A 22335-nucleotide genomic window follows, 5' to 3' on the forward strand; every position below is an offset into this window, starting at 1 on the left:
TATCCCTTGAGGTATCTCAGGGATCTCTTGATTTGCAGTCAAATGTTCTACCACTGAGCTATAGACCCTTGATGGAAGCTTTTGTCTTTCCTTTCCTCTTTTTAGAGCTTTTTCTGGCCTTAGGTGCCATCAATGGTTATGGAAAAAACAAAAAAGCTATGCTTTTACCACACCAAACTTAGAATGTTGCTCGCCCTCGAGCAAAAGAAGAAAGAATAGAAGAAGAAGAAGAAGAAGATATGGAGGAGATGGATGGGAGTGTGTATTCGGCCATATGGGTGGGATTGGGTGGGAGAGAGAGATGTTGATGAATTTTGAAGGTAGTGGGTGTATGGATGTGAGTGGTAAATGTAAAACAGAAGGGATGATCATGAATGGAAAGAGAGATGAGGTATGTGGGGATCCTGTGGGGTTCACAGATCCTGAGATGATCCTGTGGTGTCCTACAGATCTTGAGGTGATCCTGTGGTGTCCACAGATCCGGAGGTGTCAAGGATTTACATCCATGCACCCATTAGGCATGTAAAATGCCTTTGCACACAACTCTGGGCGTTCAGCGCCAGGTTGGTGCCCATTTTGGGCGTTCAACGCCCATTTGTGTGCCATTTCTGGCGTTGAACGCCAGAACCATGCCTGTTCTGGCGTTCAGCGCCCAGAAGCTGCCCATTTTGGGCGTTCAGCGCCAGCACCATGCTCTGTTCTGGCGCTGAACGCCAGACAGATGCTCCTCCAGGGTGTGATTTTTCTTCTGCTGTTTTTGATTCCGTTTTCAATTTTTATATTTATTTTGTGACTCCACATGATCATGAACCTACAAAGACATATAACTAAGGAAAATATAGTTAGATAAATAAAAATTGGGTTGCCTCCCAACAAGCGCTTCTTTAATGTCAATAGCTTGACAGTGGGCTCTCATGGAGCCTCACAGATGTGCAGAGCTTTGTTGAGACTCTCCAACACCAAACTTAGAGTTTGGATATGGGAGTTCAACACCAAACTTAGAGTTTGGTTGTGGCCTCCCAATACCAAACTTAGAGTTTGACTGTGGGGGCTCTGGTTGACTCTGCTTTGAGAGAAGCTTTTTCTGCTTCCTCTCTATGGTTGCAGAGGGAGATCCTTGAGTTTTAAACATAAGGGAGTTCTCATTCCATTGAAGGACTATTTCACCTCTGTCAACATCAATCATAGCTCTTGCTGTGGCCAAGAAAGGTCTTCCTAGGATGATGGATTCATCCTCTTCCTTTCCAGTATCCAGGACTATGAAATCAGCAGGGATGTAAAGGCCTTCAACCTTTACTAACACGTCCTCTACTTGTCCATAAGCCTGTTTTCTTGAACTGTCTGCCATCTCTAATGAGATTTTAGCAGCTTGCACCCCATAGATTCCCAGTTTCTCTATTACAGAGAGGGGCATGAGGTTTATTCCTGAACCAAGGTAACACAGAGCCTTAAAGATCATGGTGCCTATGGTACAGGGTATTATGAAATTTCCAGGATCCTGTCTCTTCTGAGGCAATGTCAGTTGATCCAGATCACTTAGTTCATTGATGAACAAGGGAGGTTCAACTTCCCAAGTATCAATGCCAAATAATTTGGCATTCAGCTTCATGATTGCACCAAGAGACTTGGCAGTTTGCTCTTCAGTAACATCCTCATTCTCTTCAGAAGAGGAATACTCATCAGAGCTCATGAAGGGCATAAGGAGGTTCAATGGAATCTCTATGTTCTCTAGATGAGCCTCAGAGTCCTTTGGTTCCTCAGAGGGAAGCTCCTTATTGACCACTGAACGTCTCAGGAGGTCTTCCTCCTTGGGATTCACGTCCTCTACTCTCCTCACAGGTTCGGCCATGATGCTTATGTCAATGGCCTTGTACTCTCCTTTTTTATTCTCTTCTGTATTGCTTGGGAGAGTACTAGGAGGGATTTCAGTGATCCTTTTACTCAGCTGGCCCACTTGTGCTTCCAGATTTCTAATGGAAGATCTTGTTTCATTCATGAAACTTACAGTGGCCTTAGACAGATCAGAGACTAAGTTTGCCAAATTAGAAGTGTTTTGTTCAGAGTTCTCTGTCTGTTGCTGAGTGGATGATGGAAAAGGTTTATTATTGCTAAACCTGTTTCTTCCACCATTATTAAAGCTTTGTTGAGGCTTTTGATCCTTCCATGAGAAAGTTGGATGATTTCTCCATGATGAGTTATAGGTGTTTCCATAAGGTTCACCTAAATAATTTACCTCTGCTATTGCAGGGTTTTCAGGATCATAAGCTTCTTCTTCAGAAGATGCCTCTTGAGTACTGTTGGATGCAGCTTGCATTCCATGCAGACTCTGAGAGATCATATTGACTTGCTGAGTCAATATTTTATTTTGAGCCAATATGGCATTCAGAGTATCAACTTCAAGAACTCCCTTCTTCATAGGCGTCCCATTATTCACAGGATTCCTTTCAGAAGTGTACATGAACTGGTTATTAGCAACCATGTCAATGAGTTCTTGAGCTTCTGCAGGCGTTTTCTTTAGGTGAATGGATCCACCTGCAGAAGTGTCCAGTGACATCTTTGATAGCTCAGATAAACCATCATAGAATATATCCAGGATGGTCCATTCTGAAAGCATGTCAGAAGGACACTTTTTGGTCAACTGTTTGTATCTTTCCCAAGCTTCATAGAGGGATTCACCTTCTTTCTGTCTGAAAGTTTGAACATCCACTCTAAGCTTGCTCAGCTTTTGAGGAGGAAAGTACTTGGCTAAGAAAGCCGTGACCAGCTTATCCCAAGAGTTCAGGCTGTCCTTGGGTTGAGAATCCAACCATAATCTAGCTCTGTCTCTTACAGCAAAAGGGAAAAGCATGAGCCTGTAGACTTCAGGATCTACTCCATTAGTCTTAACAGTATCACATATCTGCAAGAATTCAGTTAAGAACTGAAAAGGATCTTCAGATAGAAGTCCATGAAACTTGCAGTTCTGCTGCATCAGAGAAACTAATTGAGGTTTCAGCTCAAAGTTGTTTGCTCCAATGGCAGGAATGGAGATGCTTCTTCCATGTAAATTGGAATTAGGTGCAGTGAAGTCACCAAGCATCTTCCTTATATTATTATTATTTTTGGCTGCCATCTCCTCTTCTTGTTCGAAAATTTCTGAAAGGTTATCTCTGGATTGTTGTATTTTAGCTTCTCTTAGTTTTCTCTTCAGAGTCCTTTCAGGTTCTGGATCTGCTTCCACAAGAATGTTCTTATCCTTGCTCCTGCTCATATGACAAAGAAGAGGGCACAGAAAAATAATAATAATAATAGAGATCCTTTATACCACAGTATAGGGATCCCTGTGTGAGTAGAAGAAGAGGGGGAGACAAAGAATGTAATATAATGGAAGAAACACAACTGTGAGGAGGGTTGAGATGTGAGATAAGATGTTAGTAGATGAATAAATAAATAGAATAAGATGAGAGAAAAGGAATTTTCGAAAATAATTTTTGAAAAAGAGTTAGTGATTTTTCAAAGTAGTTTTTGAAAAATGTTAGTAATTTTCGAAAATTAAGATTTAAAAATTAAAATAATTAATAAATTAAAAAGAAATTTTGAAAAAGGGGGAATATATTTTCGAAAATGAGAGAGAGAGAGTTAGTTAGGTAGTTTTGAAAAAGTTAAGAAACAAACAAAAAGTTAGTTAGTTAGTTGAAACAAATTTTGAAAAGATAAGAAGTTAGGAAGTTAGAAAAGATATTTTGAAACCAACTTTTTGAAAAAGGTAAGATAAGAAGATATTTTTGAAATTAGTTTTGAAAAAGATTTGATTTTTAAAATCTCAATTAATGATTTGATTCATAAGAAATCACAAGATATGATTCTAGAACTTAAAGTTTGAATCTTTCTTAACAAGCAAGTAACAAACTTGAAATTTTTGAATCAAAACATTAATTGTTATTGTTATTTTCGAAAATTTGTAATAAATAAGAAAAAGATTTTTGAAAAATATATTTTTTTTTGGAATTTTCGAAAATAACTAAGAATTTTGAAAAAGATTTGATTTTTGAAAAAGATTTTGAAAAAGATAAGATTTTCAAATTGAAAATTTGATTTGACTCATGAGAAACAATTTGATTTTAAAAATTTTTGAAAAAGTCAATCCAAATTTTCGAATTTGATGAGAGAAAATGGGAAAGATATTTTTTTATTTTTGAATTTTTATGATGAGAGAGAAAAACAACAAAAAGACTCAATGCATGAAAATTTTGAATCAAAACAATGAATGCATGCATGAATGATATGAATGTCAAGATGAACACCAAGAACACTTTGAATGTCAAGATGAATATCAAGAACATATTTTTGAAAAATTTTTGATGCAAAGAAAACATGTAAGACACCAAACTTAGAAATCTTTCATGTTTAGACTCTAAGAAACGAAAAATGCACATGTAAAACAAGAAAAGACACAAAACATGAAAACATCAAGATCAAACAAGAAGACTTACCAAGAACAACTTGAAGATCATGAAGAACACTATGAATGCATGAAATTTTCGAAAAATGCAAGATGCACATGCAAATGACACCAAACTTATGACATGACTCAAACAAGAAACACAAAAAATGTTTTTGATTTTTATGATTTTCTAATTTTTTTTGGATTTTTTTCGAAAATTATATGAAAAAGAAAAAATAAGGATTCCAAAATTTTTAACATGAATTCCAGGAATCTTGCATTCTTAGTCTAAAGCTTCAGTCCAGGAATTAGACATGGCTCATGAGCCAGCCAAGCTTTCAATGAAAGCTCCGGTCCACAACACTAGACATGGCCAATGGCCAGCCAAGCTTCAGCATGTAATTCAGACATGACACGCCTGACATACTCATTCCCAAAGGAATTAGACATGGCTTTACAGCCAGCCAGGCTTCACATGCTTCATGAAACACTAGAATTCATTCTTTAAAAATTTTGAATAAATTTTTTCAAAAACAGGTGAGAAAATTTTTGAAAGATTTTGAAAAGTTTTTGAAAAGAAAACAAAAAGAAAATTACCTAATCTGAGCAACAGGATGAACCGTCAGTTGTCCATACTCGAACAATCCCCGGCAACGGTGCCAAAAACTTGGTACGCGGAATCGTGATTACACTTTAATTATGTAAAATTCATTGCTCTTTCTTTCCCTGGAAATGGCGCCAAAAACATGATGCCAAGACCATGGTTCACAACTCCGTGTAACTAACCAGCAAGTACACTGGGTCGTCCAAGTAATACCTTACGTGAGTAAGGGTCGAATCCCATGGAGATTGTTGGTATGAAGCAAGCTATGGTCACCTTGCAAATCTCAGTTAGGCAGATATAAATTGATAGTGGTGTTTTCGAATAATAATTAATAGAATAGGGATAGAAATACTTATGTAATTCATTGGTGAGAATTTCAGATAAGCGAATGGAGATGCTTTCGTTCCTCTGAACCTCTGCTTTCCTGCTATCTTCATCCAATCAGTCTTACTCCTTTCCATGGCTGGCTTTATGTGATACATCACCACTGTCAATGGCTACTTTCGATCATCTCTTGGGAAAATGATCCAATGCCCTGTCACGGCACGGCTAATCGTCTGGAGGCATCACCCTTGTCAATGGCTTCATCTTATCCTCTCAGTGAAAATGGTCAACGCACCCTGTCACGACACGGCTATTCATCTGTCGGTTCTCGATCATGTTGGAATAGGATTTACTATCCTTTTGCGTCTGTCACTGACGCCCTGCAATCGCGAGTTTGGAGCTCGTCACAGTCATTCATTCATTGAATCCTACTCGGAATACCACAGACAAGGTTTAGACTTTCCGGATTCTCTTGAATGCCGCCATCATTCTAGCTTACGCCACGAAGATTCTGGTTAGGAGATCTAAGAGATACTCATTCAGTCGAAGGTAGAACGGAAGTGGTTGTCAGGCACGCGTTCATAGGGAATGATGATGATTGTCACATTCATCACATTCAGATTGAAGTACGAATGAATATCTTAGAAGCGAAACAAGATGAATTGAATAGAAAACAGTAGTACTTTGCATTAATCTTTGAGGAACAGCAGAGCTCCACACCTTAATCTATGGAGTGTAGAAACTCTACCGTTAAAAATACATAAGTGAAAGGTCCAGGCATGGCCGAGATGGCCAGCCCCTCTGATCTAAGAACCAGGCGTCCAAAGATGTCAAATACAATAGTGAAATGTCCTATTTATAATAAACTAGTCACTAGGGTTTACAGAAATAAGTAATTGATGCATAAATCCACTTCTGGGGCCCACTTGGTGTGTGCTTGGGCTGAGCTTGAGTGTTGCACGTGTAGAGGTCCTTTCTGGAGTTGAACGCCAGCTTTTGTGCCAGTTTGGGCGTTCAACTCTGGTTTTGGCTCCTTTTCTGGCGTTGGACGCCAGATTTGGGCAGAAAGCTGGCGTTGAACGCCAGTTTACATCATTTATTCTTGGCCAAAGTATGGACTATTATATATTGCTGGAAAGCCCTGGATGTCTACTTTCCAACGCAATTGGAAGCGCGCCATTTCGAGTTCTGTAACTCCAGAAAATCCACTTTGAGTGCAGGGAGATCAGAATCCAACAGCATCAGCAGTCCTTCTTCAACCTCTGAATCTGATTTTTGCTCAAGTCCCTCAATTTCAGCCAGAAAATACCTGAAATCACAAAAAAACACACAAACTCATAGTAAAGTCCAGAAATGTGAATTTAACATAAAAACTAATGAAAACATCCCTAAAAGTAACTAGATCCTACTAAAAACATACTAAAAACAATGTCAAAAAGCGTATAAATTATCCGCTCATCAATCCCAAAATGCAAGCAAGCCTTTTAGGACTTCAAAGCATTTCTGGGGCAACCCCCCCATACTTACCCGACCTGTGTCGGGGGAAGAGCTCATGTTATACTTAGCAATGGCTGATTGAGCTATAGCTTCAACCTTGATCCGAGAAAATGAAAGGGGGTAGCAACCTATCTACTTCGTCAGCAAAGCCTTGCAGGGGGCAGAGTTGAACTATCAAAAGATAGAAAAGTTTTTGTATACCCTTATTCTCACCTCTCGAAGGCTCCGACCTTATTTTCAGGCCCACATCATAAAAGTTCGTACTAATCAACTAATGAAATGCATCTTAGAAAAGACGGACTTAGCAGGACGGATGCTACAATGGGCTGTTGAGCTGTCTGAATTTGACTTAAGGTATGAAGTTTGGACAGCAATTAAATCTCAATATCTTGCCGACTTTGTAGTTGAATACACTTAAAGCTTGAGAGATCCAACTACATGGAGCTTGTATGTAGATGGGTCATCCAACAAAGCCAGCAGTGGGGTAGGTGTCATCCTGGAAAGTGACCAAGGAACTCGGATAGAAATCTCACTAAGGTTTGAGTTCTCTACTTCTAATAACCAAGCAGAATATAAGGCCTTACTTGCTGACTTAAAGATGGCTAAAGAAGTGGAGGCAGAAAGGTTGATAGTGTTCAGTGATTCTCAAGTAATAACTTCACATATTAACGGCACATGTTAAGCCAAAGACGCCACCATGAAGAAGTACTTAGATGAAGTTCGAGAACAACTGGCACAATTCTCAGAAGGAGAAGTCCAACATATAGCCCGGAAAGCAAATGCCTGAGATGATGCCTCTCCAAATTAGCCAGTATCAAGCCAGGGGGTAACAATAGAAGCCTTATTTAGGAGACTATACAAGTACCATCAATATAAAAAAGGGAAGACAATTTGGAGGTAATGACCATATCCAACCAAAATTTAGGATGGATGACTCTTATAGTCAATTATCTCAAATTTGATGTCCTCCCAAAGAATGAAAAGGAGGTCCAAAGACTCGTAAAAAAAGCGCAAAATTACACACTGGTCCATAATGTCCTATATAAAAGAGGGATCTCAACACCTCTCTTGAAATGCGTCCCGACTTCCAACACAAGAAAAGTTTTAGAAGACGTACACAACGGTATATGTAAAAATCACCTGGAACCCGGTCCCTAGCCAAGAAGGTGATCCAAACTGGTTTCTTTTGGCCGATCTTACAAAGGGAAGTGGCCGAGCTCGTTAAGAAGTGCCCACCTTGCCAGAAGCATGCCAATTTTCATATTGTGTCTCCTGAAGATGTTATTAGCATTAGATTGCCATGGCCATTTACAAAATGGGTCTCGATCTACTTGGGCCATTTCCTCAAGCTCCAGGACAAGTCAAATATCTCATAGTTGGGGTTGATTATTTCACTAAGTGGATTGAGGCAGAGTCATTGGCAACCATTACCACCCAAAGAAGTCGAAAATTCCTTTATAAGAACATTGTCACAAGGTTTGGAGTTTCCCACTCCATCACCATAGACAATGGGACTCAATTCACTGACTCAAATTTCAGGAATCTGATGACCGATCTCAAGATAAAACACCAGTTTACATCGGTCAAACACCTCCAAGCCAATGGGCAGGCTGAGGCTGCAAACAAGGTCATACTAGCCGGGCTGAAACAACGATTGCAAGAAGTAAAGGCGGCATGGGCAGATGAGCTCCCTCAAGTCTTATGGACATATCGAACAATCCCGCATTCTACAACCGGGGAGTCACCCTTCCGACTTGCTTACGGAATAGAAGCCATGATTCCAATAGAAAATTGCTGAAGAATCACCTAGATTTATATTCTATAATGAAAGGGACAATGCTCGAGCACAAAAGGAAGAGCTCGACTCCTTCCAGAAGAGTGAGAAAAAGCTCAGATCAGAGAGGAAGCCCTAAAACAAAGGATGGCTCTAAGGTACAATCAAAAGGTGATCCAAAGAAGCTTCATCGCTAACGACCTCATCTTGATCTGAAATGACGTTGGAGTGCAGAAGTCAGGTAAAGGAAAGATAGTTGCAAACAGGAAGGGACCTTACAAGATAATCAAGGTCTTAGGAAAATATTACTATAAAGTGTCCAACCTCCAAGGGCGGGAGCTCCGAGGTTGTGGCATGCGTGTAACCTAAGAAGGTACTACTGCTAAACAGCAAACCTTGTTCCCTGGTATACTCTTTTTTCTGACCTTAGGATTTTTTTCCCTGGAAAAGGGTTTTTGTGAAGGGGGTTTTAACGAGGCACCAAAAGAAAGGCTAGGGGTACTCAAGCCCTTAGTACGTAAGATTATGTAAATGAATTTCTTGCTTATCAATAAAATTCCTATTTCTTTCTTCAAAGTTTCCTATTAAAAATGCATTAATTTAAGCTCAACAAACCGCAAAAATCATTGCTAGACCTAAAGTGATCGGCAAGATGAAGCGACGAGGTACAAATTAATGTAAGAAGTTATAAAAACAACTCGTAAAAACCAACTTCAACCATAAAGCCGGATAAAAACGAAGTGTAAAAGTAACTTAACAAAGTCCGACTATACGAAGTCAGAACTAGGAAAGGGAACTCATAAATAAATTTATTACTTAACAAAGTTGCTAAGATCCAAAATTAACTAAACTATATTCAACCTCAAGGACCTAGCTTCATTCGCTTAAAAAGCATAATGGTTCTTTAAAGACACAAGAAAGTAACTTGAATACTAGTTTATAAAGTTGTGGAAAGCAACCATAACAAAAGAAAAGTGTTCAAAAAAGCTACAAACTATTACAAAAATAAAGTGTTATAAGACCCACAACTCGGGTCATTCCAAACATCCCAAACAAAAACATATGAGCATTCTAAGAAGTGGCGCCAAATAGAGGGTTGAGGTCTTCACCAATCTCGCCATCCTTACCTTAGACAGGAGAGTCGGAGGATGCACCGAGACCGGGACAACCGGAATAGGACCAGGAGGTGAGGAAGGAGTTTTAACATTTTCGACCTCAGTGCGGACCTCGGGGATCTGAGGAGGTCGGCTGCCCTGGGACTTCAGGTCAATTTGAGGCTCCTCATCATCATTAGGGGCTGACATGATCTTCCCATTAACAACGATATTGTTTTGGCTGAACAAGGAAAGATCGAGGTCGGGGGTAAGGACTTGGATTCGAGCCTTCAAATTGTCGAAGATCTCGTCCATCCCTCCGACCACGTTTTCCTGAAGGGCAGCGTACTCCTCCCGGACATTCCTTAACTCCTCCTGAAGGTCGAGTTTTTTCCCATATACTCGAGTGTAACTCTCCTTGGCCCTTTGCTTCACCCCCTCGGCCATAGTTGTGGTGGCCTCAGTTGTCTTAACCTGGGCACGAGCCTTTTCCAGGTCAGATTTCAGCCTGGCATTCTCCTCCTCCAACTCCTCCTTCAAATCCTTCAGTCTCTCTACCTCAGCTCGGGCAGAGTCAAGAAAGCTCTGGGTGGAACCAATAGGAGTCTTTTTCAGCTCTTTACTTAGATTAGTGCACCGCCATCTGAATATAATTACGGGCCATATGGCTGAGGTGATTTTTAATAGACACATTATCCATGCCTATGTGACTATGAGGCCAGATATTCTTCTCGCTCCAAGCAAACCTGTCAAACCCTTTTATCATTGATGCTCAACTCCCCAGCAGTCTTTTGTTTTTTGGGAGGAGGCCCTGAAGGCGATGGGGAAGGCGGGGCACCTGAGCTCTCTGAAGGTGGGTCAGAGGAAATCACTCGAACGAAAGTAGTAGGGATAATCTTCTTCTGAGTAGTAGGACCAGATGAAGTGCCTACGGCCTCTTACCCCAAAGACCTCGGGCCACAACTGTCTTCTAAGTCTGACGAAAGTACTTTATAGACGAGGTCTTGGATGCCATGGTCTCTGCAAGAACGAAAATCACATTAGAACAACAAAACACAACTTAAGAAATCATAAAAGATAGACGTCATGAGACTACCTAGTTCGGACCGAAGTTGACCGAGATCCCCTAAGAACCTTTTTGTGTCTAAATGAGGAGTCCGGCCCCAACACTCTTGCAACACATCCACAAAATATTTTTCGACTTCATCTAACTTATCTACAGTGTATTTGGCTATCACGGACTCCTCTTGCCAGTACAGGAAAAAGGCAGGTTCATCATTCTTGTCTAGATAGAAAGGTTGGACACCCTCTATAGATCGGACCTTAAAGAAGTAATTCTTGAAGTCGTGAAAGGACTCATTAAAGATGGAAAAAACTTTTCAATCCTAAACTGCTCGAAAGGAAAACTAAGAAGCCTTTCTTTTCAATGTCCCAGGTTTAGTCAATACAAAAAAATAAAAGAAGACTACCAGTGGAAGGTCGACATCAAGTTCTCGGCAGAGGAACTGGAAACTTCTCAAGAAAGCCCAAGAGTTCGGGTGTAATTGGGATAGGGCAACATTGCAAACCCAAAGAATATTTGACTCAAATTCAGTAAAAGGGAGTGAAACGCCTAATTTGGAGAAAAAGCAATCATAGGCGTAGAAAAAGGGGAGTTCTGAGTTATTTAAGGGAGGAAAACAAACTCTCTCCTCAGGGTCAGGCACTACCAGTTTGTAATTTGTCTCGTTCTCTCTGTTCTCACAAATTTTATGGTGCCTACCGAAAACATAACAATACTCCTTATCCACTACTGGAACACAAGAAAGGACAGAAGTATCTACCCAACTTAAAAGGCTAGGGGGAACTTTAGTCGATATATTGAGGACAACAGAACGTGACATAAAGGCTATACCTACAGATGCAAAATAAAGAGATCGTTACTCCAACAACTCTAATGTCGTCCAAAAGAAGTCGGTCAAAAACAAGTAAAACCAAAGAAAGCCATTCTTCAAAAATTTTTCTACAAAGCGCACCAAAATGGTGTCTCTCCTATTCAACAGAAGCGACATTATCACATGGTAGTGATACCATTGGGGGCAATACGGATACAATCAATAAATAGCGAAATGGTTATAGTTATAGTTCTATAGTTCAAAAAAATCCAAAATCCCCAAAATAACCAAATGATGATGTAAATCAACCTTCAAAAGGGAGTTTTTAGACAAGGAAACAGTAGTCAAACAAACAAAGAAAATTTGAAAAAGAAACAGCAAATATCATCATTAAACCCAAGCATCGACAACAACACATCATCAACATTACTAAGACCATTCAGGATAATGGCAAGACAGACAGAAACACGAAACTACTAAACAAAAGCACCAAGCTTAGTGAAAGTTCGAAGAAGGAAAGGTCACGTCAAACGGCAAAGTCACGAATGTTCCTCTCCATGATAGCAAAACAAAAACCTTTGGCGAATCCAAGAGGGAGAAATCTTTGGAATCAAGAAGCGATTGGAAAGCAAGAATAAAGAGAAGTGAAAGGATCTTTTTGAAAGAGAAAAATGATAGGATTTTTTCAGGAAATGAAGAAAAGGAGAAGATGGAGAGCCAAATCACTTTTATAAGAGACAAGGGGAATAATAACCCCTTAACCCCTCTTAAAGAAGTGCGCATAATCCAAGAAAAACTGGCCCGCATTAAAGGAGGCAACGTTTAAATTTTTGAAAACACGTCGGGAATCCAACCTTTAAAAAATAGAGTACCCGATGTCAAAACAAAGGGCCATGAATTTCTTGAATCTGACCTCTTGAAAGCTCGAGACTCAAGCAGGGGAACTGTTCATACTCTGTCCCAACGAATAAAGCTAGACCCAATAAGGATAAGGGGCCCAATCTATAAAGAGGATCTCTAGTCCATACCCGACCTCTTTAAAGAGGTCGGACACCGTAAGAGGAGTCCAGTTCTACTTGACTGAACGAGTAAATGCCTCCGCGAATCACTCCCACTATCTCTATCTTTCCTTAAAGATAGGTTCCAACAAACTCCCAAGATAAAGAGAACAGTTATCCATTAATAAAAGGTGGAACTACCCCAACAAAAGGTGGTTATCAAATCTACTATAAATATACTGACACCCCTCAGGTATTATTTACATTCTAATATACTAAAAACCTACCTAAAACCCTTGCTAACTTAACCATCGGAGTCTCTTGTAGGTACCACCTCCCACCTCCTCACGAAGAACTCGGACATGCGGCATCTCGGCACCAAACAAGTCGGACGCTGCCACACAAATGAATCTGGACCTCACGTTCAGGCCCAAATCAATGTTTCAGATAACCCTCGGAATAAGAACTAAAACAAAAAATACCATCAGCATGCATGCTGAATTTTAATATGGTTATAACTTAAAGATAGTATGCTTTATTTTTTCTGTTCACATTTCTTATCTTGAAGAAAAAATTAAAGTTCGATTGAACACATGTGGATAAGTGGATTCCACCCAAGTGGTACATTTCCATGTTCTTAGTCTCTTCTTATTACTGATAACTCAATTAGCAGAGTAATTAACCTACTTCAAAAGTTTGAAAATTATCTATGGTACTCAATGGCCTTCTTATTCTGTCATGATATCAAATCAAGAACATAATGGTGATTTGAAATCAATAATTAATGGCCTAGACAACCTAGACTTTAATTACTATATTCAAAATCAACAAGATATTAAAGCAGTCACACGGATGCCAATTTTACCCTAGTACTTGAAATGTATTCATACATGCATCAGAGTTATCAATCAAGAAATACAATTCATTGAGTAGTGATAGAAGGAATAACTCGTTATTTTATTTAAGGGGTGGTTCTTTCTTTCTTTTTCTTTTTCTTTTTTTTTCCCCTTTAACTTTCATTTTACATCGATAAAATGATGAGTTGATGACTGGTATAAGAAAAAAATAAAAAAGAAGTCATATAAGTAGTTATTTAAAAAATTATTCCATGCATATGTCGTATAAGGATAGGAAGGGTTTTTTATTTAAATAAATTAAATAAATATTTTATTTACTGAAATAAATAATTTTAAAAATTATTACGAAAATACGTAGGTGTAAACGAGATAAAACAGTGTGCGTGACACGTGTATATATCGTTTACAGTGTAAATGAGATACGTATAAGCTTATCTCATTTACACTGTAAATGAGATAAGACTAGGCCATGCCTATATATAGATGTCGTTTACAGCCTTGTCTGGGCCCCGGTTTGAACTTTTCCTCCACTTTCTCCTCTCTTTTATCCATTTCTAACCATATTATCAAGTAAGACGAAGATAACCCGTGCAGATGCACGTGATCCAAACATCAATAGGCTGAATGTTGTATGGTACTACGTCGGGGCAGCCGACTTTGCAGTTAGTTTTATTTACTGTAAAATGTTTTATCGAGTAAAATGTTTTATTTACTGTAATTAGATTATTAAGTTAAAGTTTGATAATTAGATTATTAATTACTTTGCTGAATATTTTTATTTTACTTAACATATTGAGGAAATGTCTATTAGTTAAGTCCATGTCAACGTAAAAAGTTGTATCGACATAAATTAAGTTTGTACATACGGCTAAACACGTATGCGCTCCACCAACCTTCTGTACCTCCCTAACGAAATAAAACATTCATAAAAACTACACTAGATAAAGCAATCATAAATGAGTAGATACGCCACACTTAAACTTGAACTCACCAGTATCTGAGGTTCTGTTAGAGGGCTACACGGAGACTCCAGGGACATCCAATTGCAGCTTGGCGGCTATGCACATGGTACTTTAATCGGTCCGATTCTACCACTCGGTACTCAGCACTTCTGCGAATGCTATAGTTCTTCATACCCTGCATTATTGCATCTCTGCATTTAAATCTGTGGCAACCCAAAACTCTACCTCACCGTCTAGGTTGTACTCCTCTTCTCCCGTGTTGGAAAACGGAGATTTCTCATTCATGGCGTCCATATCCAAGGTATGATAGTGACTTGGTGCATCTGATAGAGCCGGAATCAGGTGGGGGGAGGCAAAACATAGCGCACCGCTGCCTCGGCCGGCGTCTCCGGTATAAACTCCTCATCTTCATCATCTTCAGAGGAATCACTGTTGTTACTATCCGCAATGTACTCTTCATCGGAGTCTTCACCACCCACGTCCATGTCTTCCACTGGACTGGCAACATGAATCAGTGGTGGTGTGAGAGGTGAGTCATCCTGCACAAAGGTCGAGTGGACAGAACCACTGCCATCAACATCATCAACCTCGGCGGAAAGTTCCATCACTTGTTTTGCCATGATTCTCCCATGGATGTCAAACATGAGTCGCACATGCTTGTCGCCTTGGAGCCGAAACAAGCGAAACTGAAAAACTCCATTACCCAAAGGTGCTAGCAACCTATACCCCACATTTCCGATCTTTTTTCTCTCTAAACCACCAAGGTTGCTCAATACCAGACTCTTCAACTTGGACAATGAACTAACACGCGGAGTGCGCAATAGTAACGGATTCTCACACTCAAATATCACCCCTGAAGGTTCTTGATGGCCTAGAAAAGGGTGTTGAATCTATGGCCTTCTTTTACTTTGACTAATAAGGCCTTAATCCAGAAATTGTGATTTGGTTTTTGTTTAGTCTATGCAGCGAATTATGCAGGAGACAATTTTATTTTGTCTCATAAAACTAAAGAAATAGAATCAGAGTAGAAAGAAAGAAGGTGACACAGTCATATATCCTGGTTTAGTTGCATTGTGCAATGCAACCTACATCCAGTTTCTACCACAACATTGGTGAAATTTTCACTATCTTTTAAGTATTACATACACCAATTCCCTAGGGCTCAATATAATCTTATCTGAGACACATCAAACTTCAACATAAACTTGATTTAGTTATGTAACTACCTAAAATTGACACACTAAGTACTTACCCAACTTAGTAAGGGATACCTATCAGGTACATGACACAAAACAGAAATACAACAACAAAAAAATCTGAAATCACTCTTGCTTTTTCTCTCAAGTATTTCTCTCATCCTTTTCACTCAATGGCTTTTATCAATACCTATCTTTCTTGCCTTTTACCTCTCAATAAATACAAAGAAAGATATAACATAGAAACAGAAATACAAACAGTAAACCATGAAGGAGATGATGAATGACAGCCTTGATTCTATATGCTGAACCCAACTTCTGAACTCAAAACATTGTTCTTCATCTTGGCGGAGTGTTCCCTTTAGTGTAGGTGCAATGCTTCCAAAACTACAAACTCAGTTTGTGAGGTTACACACTTTGCTCTCTTTCTCGGGTTCTCTCTCCTTATCTCAAATGAGAATCAATTTTCCTTTTTGTAACTTGTTCTGAGTCACGACTAGGGTTCCTTTCACCAAGTCAACTTCTTGATCCTTGGGCTTGCTGAACTCTTCTCTTCTCTTTTTTCAATCAACCCCAAAAATTAGGGATTTAAAATTTATATATTGGCTTGATCGAGGAGGGAAGAGCAGCAGAGTCATGCTTGCTCAATGATAATCTCAGATCCAAACCCTTGAAATTGTGCTTTGGCTCCAAGAAACAATGTAAGCCATTGATTCACAGCAGAAAAAATTCAACCACCACTTTTTTCATCTTGCCCGAAATGGTAGTGTAGAGAAAAAGAGAAAATATGAAGCAATTGACTTGCATGCAAATAGAAATAAATTATCTTTAACCTCTGAGCTTGCTTAGCATGCTTTTTATTATCTTGATTTGACATTATCTTCCTTGATTTATTTTTCCTTTCTTTCTCTATGGTGTTTGAACACAAAAGGTGAAACTCTCTTTCTTTTCTGATGTTTACCCAAAGTGTACTTAGCAAGGCTTATGGTTGCTTTACCTTTACTTGATTGGCATTGGGCTTGATCTTGGTTTCACTTTGCATTCAACTCCTTGTGATCACTTTGTTTCAATTATTTAGGCTATAGCAATATTCATCTGAGCCTGCACGCTTAAGCCACATAATAAAAAACTACTTGGATTATCAACCCAAATCAACTTGTTTGTCATCATCAATGTGTTATTTATTTTCTTAACTCAACTACTCCATTGTTACTGTTTCTCATACGACAATTAGGATACATACAAACAACCACATATCTGTTACTACTAGACATTTTTGCCTATTTTTATGGAAGAAAAATAGAGGAGAAGAAGATAATAAATGCTTGTGAAGAATGCCAATGATTGCACATCCTTTTATAGCTGTTAGAAATTTGTCTTACTGTATTTCGTTTACATTGTAAATGTTATAGTTTAACACGTATCTTGTTTACACTATAAACGAGATATATACGTGTCACACGCACTGTCTTAGTATAAACGAGATAAGTCATCCTACGTATTTTCGTAATAATTTTTAAAATTATTTATTTCAGTAAATAAAATATTTTTTAATTAATTTAAATAAAAAATCCGGATAGAAAGTCCATTTATTTTACGTATATTTTTATATTAGCTAAAGTTTAAAACTCAACTTGAGTTGGTTTAATTGTTAGTTTACTAGTTCTCTTAAATAAGTGTCGGAGATTCAAATCCTATCTGTTTGTAGGTTGCGGTAACTCATTGGTCAGCGACAACCCCTTAAATAAAACCTATATTCTCGACGGATTAGTGTTTGTCCTATGGAATTGGATAATACAGTAAAAACCAACAAAATTTAAAAATTTTACTTTCTCTCTTCTCTTCTTTGTAATTATAATTGTTGATCTAATTAAATAAGAGAAAAATTTATCATGTTATTAGTTAGAAGTGAAGTCTATTCTTGTAAACGAGATAATAAAATTAAAATGGAGATTTTTTCTAAAATAAAATAAAAAAATTATTTTCTCAAACCCAATATTTCAACTTTAATTTCAGGAATGCGATTTTTTTTTGTTAGAGTGAGTTTGCCGCACCTCCGGCAGAACTTCTTCCAAATTTTTAAAAATTTCAATTTTTAAGTCATTATCATTGTCTCCAACAGTATATAGGAGTACACAAAAGTACACAAATAACAAGCATGACTTCTTTAATATCGCCGGCACCAATGACAACTATTATCATCGTCTCCAAAAATACACAGATACACGAGAATAAACCATATTTAATAATGATTTTTTCATTATAAATTAAAAAAAATATTATTTTCCCATTAAAATATAACTTATTATTGTATACTCTTGTGTATTCTTATGTAATTTGGAGACTATGATAATGGTTGCAGTATAAGAATTTGAGTTAGCCATTTTTTTTAGAATTTAAAATGAAGTTCGCTAGGAATTAGACAAACTCTATAAAAATTATAGAGTTCATCCGGGTGCGACAAACTTGCTCTAAATAAAAAAATCGTATTTAAAAAATTAAAGTTAAAAAATTAAATTTTAAAAAATAATTATTTTTTTAATTTTATTTTAGAAAAAAATCCAATTAAAATGTCACTTCACCTAGAGGCTTTAGGCATGGTGGTCATGGAACACTATAATTGACTTAGGATAGCTCGAGTTTAATTTTGATGTTTAATCCCTAACAAGGAAGAGATTTCCACCGACCACCATCTTCTTCATCCTTAGTCCTCATCACATGTTGATGATCTTATAGTCTCTTCAAAATCACAATAACAATAAAAAAAATTTTCTCTAAATTAAATAGATTGGTAAATGATAACATAAAGTAGTGTTTATCATTATTAAATTTATAATATTTTATCATGTGTAATTTATTATCTTGATTTAAAAGTGATTGATTATATCTTTTATTTTTCATTTCATTAATTATCTCACTTAAAAAAAATTATGAGACGATTATATATTAGAAGAGTAAATGGTCAAATTGGTCCCTGAAAATTACACGATCTCTATTTTGGTTCCTAAAAGATTTTTTAATCAAATACATCCTTAAAAGATTTTTAGTTAGTCACGTTAATCCTTCCTTCACTTCCCTCGCTAACACCATTAATGAGAAGCTGACCTGTCATGTGAAATTGCACCTCATCATATAAAATGACACCATTTTAAGTCAAGGAGAGCTGATTTCTCAAAACAGCATTGTATGGATTACCCTTCATTCTTCAATCACACTTCTTTCACTTAGTTGAAAATACTCGTATTCTTTGTTTCTCTCTGAACCCAGCAAAGACATTCACTGGAAGACAAACCAGGTTGGATTTCGATTAAACGTTGGGTGTTGTGTGCGTCTTCTCCGGTGAGGGTTGGTTTACGTTTCACACATAGGACAACAAGGAAGGGTGAGAGATAGTGATTGAAACGGTGTCGTCCCTGTTTCTCTTACAAAACTTTCTCTCTCTCTCACCTTCTTTTGAAAGAAGCCTTAATCATCGTTGTTGATTGAAGCATTCGGTGCGACGTCTCTATTTCTCTCACAAAACTCTCCCTCTCACTTCCTTTTCGACGTCACTGAAGAGAAGATGAAGAAGCATTCATCATCATTGCCGATTCACACATCCGACGCAATGTGTTTGCGAGTTCACCATTGAGGAGTGGCTTCGGCGCAGTGATCGAAGACGTGAACCAACGGCTATTTTTCTTATTGTTTAAGGTTTTATTTTTTCATGATTATTAAACTTATTGTTAGGATTGTACCATTGATAAAGTTTGTTTCTTGTAGTGTTTTTTGTTGAAACTGAAAACCGTTTGTGGGGTTAGGATTTTGTTCATTGTTGATTCATGAAAGTTGATCAAGGACTCTGTTTTTTTTTAAATATTAAAGGAGTCTGCTGACTATTAATTTTTCTGTTCATTGTTTATTTTTAATGTTTGTTTGTTGTTTGGTTTTGATGTTTGCTTTTTTTTCATAGAATTTGATTTTGTGAATGGAAATTTTTCTTTTTTTGTTGCTGAACTTCTTTTTAGGATTGTGCTATTGTTAAATTCTATTTTTTGTTTGTGTTTTTTGCTGGAATTGAAAATTATTTTTGGAGTTAGGATTTCATTCTTGTTGATTAAACATTTTGTGAGTAGGGTTTTTCACTTGGGACTGATTTGACTAAATTTCATAAAGATATCATACTGCCTGTCAATTAGGATGTAAAGGGGTGTGCTGATATGTAATTTAACGTGCCATGTCAGTTTTTGTTAACTCCGTCAATGTGAAAAGTGTCGGAAGGACTAACGTGACTAAACTAAAATCTTTAGGGGATGGATTTGATTAAAAAAAATTTTCGGGGACCAAACTGAAAATTACGTGATCTTTCAGAGACCAATTTGACTATTTACTCTATATTAGAATGATTGAGTGATTTTTCAAGAATGAAAATAATGTATTAAGATTGTCATCATTATTTTACACATTTTGTAATTACAAAATTTGAAATAGAACAAAAACTTTACCATACTCCGATCCATAATAAATATATTCATACGAGTAAAGTGACAATTAGATCATCAAGGATTTCGACTTCGGACTAGTTAGTTTTTTAAGAAAAAAAAGTAACAATTAGGTCCTCCATGATAACAGACGGTGGATATGTATGTTCTTTCGTCAATAGATAGTGTGAAATGAAGCGGAGTTGTACATGTATTTTGTTATCTATAGTGGTGCGTCTTCTGTTGTTGACACATGAGCATAGAAAGACGGTGGATATGTATGTCCTTTTGTTAATAGATAGTGCAAAACGAAACGGAGTTGTACATGTATTTTGTTATCTACAGTGGTGTGTGTTCTGTTGTTGTTACATGAGCATAGAAACGATGTTGTTTTGGACAATGAAATATTTATTATCTTTTGAGTTTCTATACAACCTTTATCAACTATTATCTATTTATCACGAATCTTATCGAAACAGGTAAAGTTTCACTCCAAAAGTTGTTATCTGCGTGACAATCTTTCATAAATAAACACGTCACAGTAGGTAACAGTACATATAAGCACTACAGTTAAATTTTACGTGATAAATTGATAAAAAAAAATATCATATGTTTACCGTTTACTACGTTGAAAACCAAATTAATATTTTTTTCAGAGACTAATTAATTTAAAGTCAAATATTTTAGAGACTTAATTATCAATTTACTCTATTGATAAATTGTTTGTGATATAATAATAAGTGGTTAATCTCTTATTTGTTATTAAAATCTCATCTCCTTTTTCTACCATGCTTATTTAGAAGTGATTTTTTTTTGTGACAGAAATAAACTAAACAAAGAAAAACAAAACAAATGATCTGCTTAAATAGAGAGACAATCCTTTTTAAGACTACTCTTAAACTTCTCCCAAGGTGAAGGAAGCTCTACATGAGAAAGTTGTAACTTCATTGCCATCTTTGCCACAGTATCTGCCACCGTGTTTGCATCTCTCATAATCAAACGAAAGTCAACACGCCAATTCCAATGCATGATATCTCTTATTTTGAGCACCAATGGATCAATAAATCCAAAACCATCTTGGTGATTAGTAACAAGATTAAATGCTTCTACACAATCCGTCTCACAAATAACATCTCGTTGATCCACATCCCAAGTTAAGAGATATCCTCTCCAAATAGTAAACAATTCCCCTTGAAGAATACTATTACTCTCAATCATTTCCAAACACCCCATTTGCCAACTCCCATTACAATCTCTAATAACACAAGCAAAACCACACTATCACCCGAACCAAGTTAACTAGCATCACAATTAATCTTGAAAGTACCAATGGATGGGGGATTCCAAAAACCATTTAGAGTAGAGGAAAAGGACATACGTTGTAATTCAAAAATATTCCTAAGCTCCTTTTTTGAAGTTAATGCCAGACAAATCACTTTTTCCGGAGGCCAAGTTTCATGAGGATTAAAAATGTCATTATTCCTTGTTCACCATATCCACCAAAGTCCCGAAAAGAACTTGAACGGATACTCTCTGCTATGATACAAGAACCAGTTCTTCAAATCCAAAGGATGACAAGAAATATCCAACCTATGCCATACAAGCTGAGCTTCTGGGCAATCCCGAATACAATGTAAAACCGATTCCTGGTTAAAAAGACATCTTGGGCACCTATCCGATGACGACATCCCTCTCTAAAGCGAAAACTTGCAGTAGGAAGAGTCTCCTTAAGACACAACCAAGCCAAAAATTTGTGCTTTTCCGGAACAAGCTGACGCCAAAGCCAAAATCAATTCTCCCGCTCCTCCCAACCAAAAAGCTTCTTACACAACCACAAATAACCATTGCATGAGTCATAGACTTTGGCAGCAGACCCAAACCAATACCAACCTACTTTCGGACCTGCTTGCACATCTGGATTGTAAGAGAGAATATTACCTTTTAGATTTTGAGATAAAGAAAAATAAAGAGTATCCAAATACTACCTACCAACTGACCAAATATCCTGTATCCGGAGATTCTAATAAGAAATGTGATCATAATCCATCTCGTTAGATAACCGTCCTTCTCTCCTCCAGCTAGAAAACCAAAAATTCTGTTTTAAATTCCCAATACACCAAACAAACCCATCCTTCAACACTTCCCAAACCTTGATTTAGAAGTGATTCTTAATTTTACCTTTTCTATACTAAAAAGTTGAAAGGAAAAAACAAATTTAACATTACATGTCTACACTTTGCCACTATTAATTTTGATATGCATGTCTTTCAAA

General features: G+C 37.4%; 1 non-coding gene across 1 annotated transcript; it reads left to right on the forward strand.

Moving 5' to 3' along the window:
• The first annotated feature begins 2608 nt into the window (after positions 1–2608).
• On the forward strand, positions 2609–2716 carry LOC148578719 (small nucleolar RNA R71). The gene has a single exon (XR_015903116.1). It is a non-coding gene; the product is annotated as a small nucleolar RNA R71 (small nucleolar RNA).
• Positions 2717–22335: the final 19619 nt, after the last annotated feature.

The sequence above is a fragment of the Arachis ipaensis genome, chromosome B1 (assembly GCF_059453495.1).
Source record: "Arachis ipaensis isolate K30076 ecotype BB chromosome B1, ASM5945349v1, whole genome shotgun sequence".
Lineage (NCBI taxonomy): Eukaryota > Viridiplantae > Streptophyta > Magnoliopsida > Fabales > Fabaceae > Arachis > Arachis ipaensis.